Source organism: Microtus ochrogaster, chromosome 2 (assembly GCF_000317375.1).
Source record: "Microtus ochrogaster isolate Prairie Vole_2 chromosome 2, MicOch1.0, whole genome shotgun sequence".
NCBI lineage: Eukaryota > Metazoa > Chordata > Mammalia > Rodentia > Cricetidae > Microtus > Microtus ochrogaster.
Genome location: NC_022010.1, coordinates 22,799,147 through 22,809,039, shown reverse-complemented (window position 1 = coordinate 22,809,039; position 9,893 = coordinate 22,799,147).

The following is a 9,893-nucleotide window of genomic DNA, read 5'->3' as shown; positions in this document are numbered from 1 at the left end:
CAAGCACCCTAAAACGGGGCCACGACAAGGTCCCCGACTCCTTAGTGGAGAATTCTAGGCAGGTGCTCTACCACGCCATGTCCTCAGCCCCACACTGGAGGATTCTACGTGGGGACTCTACCACTCAGTACGTTCCCGACCATTTTGTAAGCATTTATTGATTTATTTACGCGTGTGTGCATGCATTAGGGAAGTGCATGTTTGTGTCATAGGCATGTGTAGAGGTCAGTATTTTCCCCTAATCCGACTCCAGGTTTTATTCATAATACCTATTAGAACTCATGCTACAGTTCTTTCTCCCCTTCCACATTTACATGGCTTCTGGGGATCGAACCCCAGTCACCAGACTTAGAGACAAGCCTCTTTACCCTCTGAGACATCTTGCCAGGCTCCATTTAAAAATAATTTTTTTTTGAGACAGGGTTTCTCTGTAGCTTTGGAGCCTGTCCTGGAACTAGCTCTTGTAGACCAGGCTGGCCTTGAACTCACAGAGATCCACCTGCCTCTGCCTCCCGAGTACTGGGATAAAAGGCGTGTGCCACCACCGCCAGGCTAATAAAATGATTTTTTAAAATTCAGCTAGAGTTTTGCTAAGTTACCTAGGCTGGTCTTAGATTTATGATCCTCCTGCCTCAGCCTCCCAAGAAGCAGAGATGAAAACCTTACATCATTAGGCTATGCTCAAAACCTCTTTTTTCCTGAAGGGAAAATTGAGATCCTGAGAAGTGAAGAAAAGTTGGCTGAAGCCATATTTCTGTGTCGGGGAGGAAGCCAGGCCTGGCCTCCGGTGTCTGTCTTTGGCACTCCAGGCTGGGGAGTTGTCAGTGGGCCCCGGGGGTGTAGAGCCTCCTTCAAACCCTAATAGGCACGCATGTGCATGCACAAACACACCGGCTTGAATGCACGCTTGCTCTGGTGCACATGCACACACTTCTTCCATCTTGCAAACGAGAGCACCTCTCTAACCAGCTTGTCTCTGGGGGATAGGCCCTTCCTCTCAGCACCATGGCTGTAAGGCTTGGGGGATGATGGATGAGGAGCCCAGGGCCCAGGCGATGGAGCGCCTCAGCAGGATGGCATGCAGGCCCCTTCCAAACTGGGGCGTCACCCAGAATAAAATCATGAGGCAAACACGAACAAGCCAGTAAACACGAGCAGACAATAGAGGAGACAGGCCCTGGGGTTCCATAAAGGAAGACGTCCGGCCAGGCCAGAGCTCAGGGCCTGCTTGGCTCGGGGGCAGCTGAGGGGACGTCGGGTGGGGGGCTGCTCCAGGCTTGGCTGGGACAGACGTCTCGGGCTGGGCCGTGGCTGGCCCGTGAAGCTCGGGAGTTGGCCGGGAGGCTTGGACTCAGCACAATAAACAACAGAGAAAGATAAATCGCAAATGTGTCTGGAGATTGGTGGGGAGTAGGAAGAGGTGAACGGGGGTCACCGGGAGGCCTGTCTCTCTCTTTTCTTGGTCATTGCCCCCGCTGAGAGGAGGGCCCAGTGTTCCAGGGGACTTAATCTTGGAGCCTACAGAACCGCTGGGGGTGGTTGGAGGTGGTGGCCCAGAGAACTACAACAGGGCCTTTGAGGAGACTCTGTACCTGGAAAATTCCAGATGGTTATTTTGAGTTGAAGGGTGATTGGACAGAAAGGAGGTTCAGCGCTGGGGAGCTGAGCTGGACAGGTGGGCTCTGGGCAGGGGAAGGTCTTCTGAGTTCTTCTCTTCTTGTTGGCCTTTTGTCTGTCCTGACTCCATGTCACAGAATGCCCCCATTCCTAGGTGACAAGCACAGAACTCCCTCTCTACCACCCTACTCTCAAATTCTGCCTCCAGATCTTGGGTTAGGGGGTGGCTCAGTGGTAAAGGTACTTCACCACTACACAATCCAGATGACACAAGCCGGAGTTTGATCTCCAGAGCCCACCTAAAGGTAGGAGGAGAGAACCAACTCCACAAAGTTGTCCTCCTCTCTCAGTGTGTGTGCTGTGGCATGTCCCTATCACCTCTCTCTTTCTACTTCACCGTGTGTCCCATCTGGTCCCCTGTCATGCATTTACATGGCTACAATCACACATGGACAGAACTAAGGAGGTTAATAGCTGGGAGATGGTTCAGTTGTTCAAGCGCTTCGTCTGTACAGTTGGAGCCTGAGTTTAGTCTCTAGAGAGGACATTAAAAGAAAAAAGCTAGGTGTGGTGCACACTCTCATAATCCCAGAGCATAGATGAGTAGAAACTCCAGGGTAGGAGGGTATATGTTGGCTCACGGTTTCAAAGGGTTCTATCTGTCCTAGTGGGGAAGACAGACAGAATTCATGGTAGCAATCCTGTGGAGCAAGGAGCATTTGCATGGTGGGTAGGGGGGAGAGTGTAGGGAGAATGGGGGGAAGGGGTGGCAGCATGGGGGGACAGAGATCAGCTGGAACTAGGTGAGGTTATAACCTTTAAAGGCCCCGAGAGCTGCTCCTGCTCACCACCAACTGTAACACTCGGGAGAGCAGGCCCTGCACCTCACATGGGCAGCACAATAGAGCCAACCCCATTGGCAGAGGTGCGGGTGAACCAGCCCTGATACTGTGAGCATGGAAGAGTTGTCCCCATTACTCACCTGTCATGTGATAGCATGGGCAGGAGAGAGATATCATCCCTTCTCCTCCCCACCCCCCAACAGTCCATCAATGCCTGGGACAAGTGGGAGAGCTACCCCTGAGGTCAGAAGAGAGGGAGAGCTAGTCCTGCCCCTGATCAGCTGCAGCACTTGGGAGAGTGGCCCCTGTGCCATCGGGGCAGCACAGTAGAATGGGCCCTGAAGGGGTAGATATGGGAGATCTGACCCCGAGAACATGAAAGTAGGGGAACTGGCCCCACCCCTTGCTCATCTCTGCAAGGGGTGAGCCCACCGAGCAGTGTGGAGAGCTCACCCGCTCACCCTGGTGGTGAGGAAAAGGAATAGCTATTGGGCTGAGCAACCCTGCAACCCAGGCCCAGAACCAGGGTTATGGGTTGGCTCATCCCAATACCCACCCCATCTGTGATCCACTTGAGCATGTGAAGGGACCTGTCCTGCAGACCCAAAGCTGCAGGATCTCCACGGCCCAGGGCAACAGCAGAATAACCAAGACGAGTCCCAGTGAGGGCCCAGCTGTAGTGTAGCAGAAACCAGAGGCCTCGAACCAGTGAAGTCTAGCCACTGCCTACTAACCTGCTCCATCCTGCCATCCCACCCAGGGTCTTCAGGGTGGAGGACCAGTCGCAACTTGCAGCAGGTGCATCTGACTTTCTTATTTGCTATTTTTTTTCTATTCCACTCCTCAATTCCCCATCCCACCCTCCAAAAAATACCTTGTAGGGTTATGCCTTCCCCCAAAAGAACTCCTGACACTTCTTTCTAGAATGTTCTTGCACTCTCCACCCTAGCCTGGGCAAGAAACACAACCATGTTGATGGAAATCAATAAAAACAAAAATTAAGTTACTGAGAAGGGGTAAGAAGAAAAAAAAATCTGTGCCTGCAAAAAAGCTATGGATGGAATATGGCAGTCAGTTTCCTCAAAGGAGATTTATTTGGATGTGAGGCTGAGTAAGATGGTGGAGAGTGTGGGTGGAGCATCAGGAGAGTGTGGGCGGAGCATCAGGAGAGTGTGGGCGGAGCATCAGGAGAGTGTGGGCGGAGCATCAGGAGAGTGTGGGTGGGGGATCAGGTGGAGAGTGTGGGCGGAGCATCAGGAGGAGAGTATGGGTGGGGCATCAGGTGGAGAGTGTGGGCGGAGCATCAGGTGGAGAGTGTGGGTGGAGCATCAGGAGAGTGTGGGTGGAGCATCAGGAGTGTGGGTGGAGCATAAGGAGGAGAGTGTGGGCGGAGCATCAGGTGGAGAGTGAGGGTGGAGGTTGTGGGTACACCAAAGCAGCTCATGCTGTGAGAATTCTTTTCCTGGAGGGAAGGAACACCCTCACAGGGTTCCAGTAAAAAAGAGCAATTCTACCTAAGTTCTCTGGCTTTGGGAAGCCAGTGCATTTATTGGACTTTAGCTACAAGAGCATGGTGAAGGGTTACAAGCAGGAGCGTGGGGGACCTTAAAGCAGCTCCTGTGGAAAATCTTCACCCAGCATAGATGATGGCTTCCCTATACCCATGTAGATGGAACCCTTGTTAGTTAACTCTCCCAGTTATATTCTCTAGCAACTCCCTAAACATCAGTATCACAGGCGATTGGCAGAATTGCATACAAATGGCTGGGAAGAGCCATTGGAAACTCAGATAAGGGTCCAAGAGCCATGATCTCTGACACCCTAAAACCACTAGGGTGGAGTTCCCACTCGTCAGGTCTCTGTGTGGGTGTGGGTGTCATTTTCAGGCACCATCAACCAGCACTGGGCAAACAGGCTTCCAACCTCAGGAAGCCCATGTCCAGGCAGTGCCCACTACAGTGTTGGGCTTAGGGGTAAACACGTCCCCGCCATGACTTTGCAGCCTCGCTACCTGAGGAGTGTAGAGGGGAGGATCCCATAATAGTTTTTTGGCAGGAGGTCCTTTTACCTTCTTGCAGAGCAGAGACCCTGGCAATTACCCAGTTCCCATCACTTCTCCACAGGGATATGTCAGGGTGTCTTCAGACTAGGAGTGACCCAGCTCCCCGATTCTTTAAGGAATTCTTTAAGTCTTACATGAAACAGACACTCCCTAAAGGGGGAAGGCAATGAGGAGTCACTGTGTGTCTCCTTATTTCCCACACCTAACTTTGTAGATGGGGGGCATAGAGGTTTGGATGCTGTGACAGCTGATCGTGATTGTCAGCTTGATGGCATTTATGATCAGTGTGGAAAAGAACTTCTGGGCTGTCAGTGATGGATTTCTAGATTGGAATAACCAAGGAGGGAAGACCCAACCTGAATGTGGGCATTGTCATCCCATGACCTGGGGTCCTGGACTAAATTAAAAGAAAGTGAGCTGAACACCAACACCCATCTCTCTCTGCTTCCTGACTGTGGTTATGATGTGACCAGCCGCCTCATGTTCCTGCTGCCACGCCCTCCCAGCCATGATGGACTGTATCCTCTCAAACTATGAGCCAAGAAAACAACAACAAAACACCCTCTTTTCCTTAAGTTGCTTTTGCCAGGCATTCTGTCATAGCAATAAAATAATTAACTCATATAGCTACAAAGTGTTCTCTGAAAGGCTCATGTGTTAAGGCGTTGGTCCCAAGTCTGTGTACTCAATCTTTATATAGTTTAACGTATTTAAATAGTAGACTTACCGGAGCAGTACAGAAGACAGATAACATTAATATATACTTGCACGTGGGATAACTCAGAGAAGTGGATGGTGAGTAGATGAATCTACTCTATGATAAAAACACTACAAACACCATTTAGTTGCCATCAATAAAAAATTTACTTATTTTTTAAAATCCAAATGATGAAATTGTCCAGAAAATTTTACCAGATTTATTTATAATTGTTATCAAGTTGAATTGCTGAATGTGTTCACCAAACATTTTAACTTGCATTAACGCTCTACATTGTGCATTTTTATTAAAAATTCATACATAAATGAAAATGGAAAACCTGCCAATACCTGATTTCTGTCCTTTATTTTCCCACTCTCAACTGCATACTCAGGTACCTTTTGACACCATGGAAAATATCTAACATTCAGAACTAAATTTTATTAATAATATTATTATTATTAGAATAAAGTCTTTCCCCTCATAGTGGACTCTTGAGCCTGGTCTCAGAGAATGCGGCATGCCAGCTGGATAGCTTTTGGCATAACCATTACACATTTAGCACAGATAGTACACAGGTTGGTGTCTTCCAAAAGGTCAACAAGATAGGCCTCGCTTGCCTCTTACAAAACGCCAAGAGCTGCACTCTGGGATGGCAGATCTGTTTTGAAGTCCTGAGCAATTTCTCACATCAGATGCCGGGAGGGGAGTTTGCAGGTCAGAAATCAGGGAACTTCGGATGGCATCTGATTTCATGGGGTGCAAACAGTACCAGGGCTGCCACGATGAGCTTTCTTCACCCCTTCAATAGGGGATGCACTCTTGTGAGCAGCTTTTGTAGCCTGGTGTTTTCTGGCTGCTTCACCACTGGTGAATTTGTGGGCAGTCTGCTTTATACCAACCATGGTATGGACATCTCTTTACTTAACCCCTTTTCCTTCAGTTAGAGCTCGGGGAGAGAGAGGGCATCGGCATCAGAGAGCAGAAGCAGTAGTGAACACAATTCAATATTTTTTGTTGTTGTTGAAGATTAATTAATTAATTAATTAATTTTATGTGTTTGAGTATTTTGCTTGTGTGTATGTTTGTACCCTGTCTATGTGTCTGGTGTCCGCAGTGGCCCGATGAGGGCACTGGATTTCCTGGAACTGGAATTACGGACAGTTGGGAGCCACCAAGTGGTGTGGACCCAACCTTTGAGATGTGATTGGATCATGGGGACTCCGATCTAACCAATGGATGAATCTCTTAGTAGATTCATAATTTGATGGCATTATTGGGAGGTGACAGAAACTTCTGGAAGTGGGATCTAGTTGGAGGAAGTAGAACTGGGATTATGCCTGCAGCGGCCATCTGTTTTTCCAGGCTCCCTCCTCTGCCTCTCTGTTTCTGGGTCAGCAAGAAGTGAACAGCTTTCCCCACATGCTGGTTGCCACAGTGTTGTGCCTGGTCACTGAACTTCAAAGCAATCGTGACCGCCAACCCTAGACTCTGAAGCCCTAAACCCAAATGAATCCTTGTTTAAGTTACTCGGTCAGACATTTTGTTACAGTGAGAGTGACTAACACAAGGGTCAGCAGCTTATCCAGAATGCATAGCTAGGAAGAGGTTCGAGATTAAACTCAAATCCGAGCAGCGCAGGACCGTGCTACTCCAGGTGAAGCTTCCACCGAGGTCAGCACCCAGGTTGTCCCTGACAGACACCAGTTACCCCTGCCTCTTCTTTCCTCCAAGATTCCATCAGCTGCTGCATATCCTGCAAGGGTTTTAGGTAGATGTGGGTGTGTGTGTATGTGTGTGCGCGCGTGCATGCGCACTCACGCACGTGTGTTGTGTGTGTATGTGTACATGCATGTATTATGTGTACATGTATGTATACAGGTGTGTCTGTGTGTATATGTATATGTGTGGACCAGAAGATAACCACAGGCACCAGTGTCTTTTTTTTTCTGTGCAGGGTCTCTCACTGTTATGAACTTTACTAGGTTAGCCTAGCTGGCTGGAGATTCCCAGGTGTCCTCTTGCCTCTGCCTCCCCAGGCTGGGATCGCAAACATGAGCCATTCCCTCTGGCTTTTTTTTTTTAATTATTTATTTATTATGTATGCAATATTCTGTCTGTGTGTATGCCTGCAGGCCAGAAGAGGGCACCAGACCCTGTTACAGATGGTTGTGAGCCACCATGTGGTTGCTGGGAATTGAACTCAGGACCTTTGGAAGAGCAGGCAATGCTCTTAACCTCTGAGCCATCTCTCCAGCCCTCCATCTGGCTTTTTACACGGGTGTTAGGATCAAGCTTAGGTTCGCATGTGCAGGGAATGGGGAGATGAGGTGGAGAGAGAGCAGAGTAAGAGAGATGGGGAAGAGGGTAAAGGGAGAGAGACAGAAGAGAATAAAGGGAAGAGGGGGGAGAAGAAAAAGAAGCGTGGGGAGAAAGAATGTGAACACATCGACTTGGGAATTGTGGTTTTAGTTTAGTGGGAGGGTGGATCTGGGAGCCATGGGGAAAGTGGGACATAGGAGCAGGCAGTGGCGTGAGGTTCACCTGTGGAGGCAAGACAAGGTGTGGGGAGCAGCATGTTGTGGGGTGCAGAAGAAGAGTGTCCTGGGGATGTTTCAGTATGTGGAACCTCACTTCTTTGCCTACTTAGAAATGCCTTCCCAAAGTGCACTTGGTTACCAGGTCCTGGTTCCTCTCTCCCACACTGAGCCTCACCTGACTCCCACGTCTGCCCCAGGAGGGCAATGGAAAGCTGAAAAAGGAGTAAGACCTTATCTGGGCCCATGTGGATGCCTGCGTCTCAACCCAAATAACGTGTATGTTATTTTCATGGAGGCTTCTTACCCCCTGTTCAATGGAGCCCTGACGATCCATGAAGAAACAACTCAGGCCCGTGCTGGAAGCGGCTCGCTGCAAACTCTGGACTTACTTGGAAACTGCTATTTGGAGCATCCAGGCCCATGATTTGGGGAATTATGCCAGGCCTAAGGGGAGAGAGCGAAGCCCAAGGAACCTAGGCGTGCTGGCTGCCCGTGGTGCAGCCGGCAGCAGGCCCTGGCAGCAGTTGGCTAGACTGTGGGTGGCAGGGAGCCCTGGCCTGTTGGTGGCTGGCTTCAACACCAGCTGCTCATCTTGTTTTCCATCTCCTCCTCCCCAGAACACCAGCCAGCTCATCGCCTTCCCCGTGGGCCCTGGCGCAAATGTGTGTCTCCCATCAGATGGGCTTCTGACCAACCCTAGCTGTCTCGTTGTGTACCTCAGGCAAGTTACTTAACCACTCCATGCCTCAGGTTCCTTCAGTGACGTAATGACAAGGAGGGCAGCTTTAAAAGTGGATGTACTTCTTTTACTTATGTGTCTCTGTGTGTTATATATCACTTATGCTCATGTGCATGCAGGTACCTGCAGAGGCCAAGAGAGGGCGACAGAGCCCCTGGAGTCACTGGTAGTCATGAGACTCTCAATGTGGATGCTGGGAACCAAACTCTGGTCCTCCGGAAGAGCAGAAAACCCTCTGAACCACCGAGACACTGCTCCAGCAGCTTTGGGCACAAGTGAGTGGAAGACAATTCATGGCTTCATTCAGTGCAAGGGGGATATTCTCCTGAAGTGTCACCGCCAGAAATCCCAACACTGTCAGTTTGTTGGTTCCTGAGGACCTCCTCTAGGGAAGGGCTCTTGGTAGGGCTCCTGGACATGACTCTCGGAACAAGAAGGTTTTGAGAAGGGAGGAAGCTCAGCCGGTGAGATGCGTACTTACTGTGTAAGCGTAAGGACCTGAGTTTGACTCCCAGAACCCTGGCTGGAGAGATGGCTCAGCAGTTGAAGGATACATACTGCTCTGCTAGAGGACCTGAGTTCAAGTCCCAGCACCCATGACAGCTGGCTCACAGCCACCTGTAACTCCAGCTCTTCTGGCCTTTGAGGGCACCTGAATTCTAGGTGTGGTGACACAGAGTTTGGGGCAGAGATGCAAGCATCCCTGGGGCTCGCTAGCCAGGCAGCCTGTGGAATTGGTAAGTTCCCTGCCAGTGATAGAGCCTGTCTGAAGAGGAGAAAAAGTGGGTGCTACTTGAGGACCAACACCTGAGGCTGTCCTCTGATCCCACCTTGGTGCGTGTGCATGCGCGCGCGCACACACACACACACACACACACACACACAGTGCCTCATGCGAAGATACTCTTCTCCCTCTTTGTGCTTAGATATGACCTCTTGGATGCCTGTCCTCATCCTTGGTTTTCTAATCCTGACTCCCTGACTGCTTAAAAATTTTTCCAAGATTCTTGCCCCAGATCCACCAAACACTTTCTGTTGAGTCCCTTTTCTGGGGATGGAGTTGTCCGTTTCCTCCCAGTCCATCCACTTCCTCCTCCTCTGCCCCGGGCCATGAACTACAGGATCTGGATTAAGTATTGACAATCTGGCATATCCCTCATACTCCTATGTTGCGAGGAGCTGAGACTGTAACCGGACTTATGGCGTGGCTCCCTTCCAACTGATGATCTTGTGCCATTGTCTCCGCTGACCCTAACTGGGAAGTAGAATTGCATTTTTACATCCCCCACCCACCCGGCCCACGGTGAGTCTGGCTCACTGATGAGAATTTAATACCAGGACAGAACCTGCATGGGCTCAGTTAATCCCCATGGCAGTCTCAAGAGGTAGATTTCAT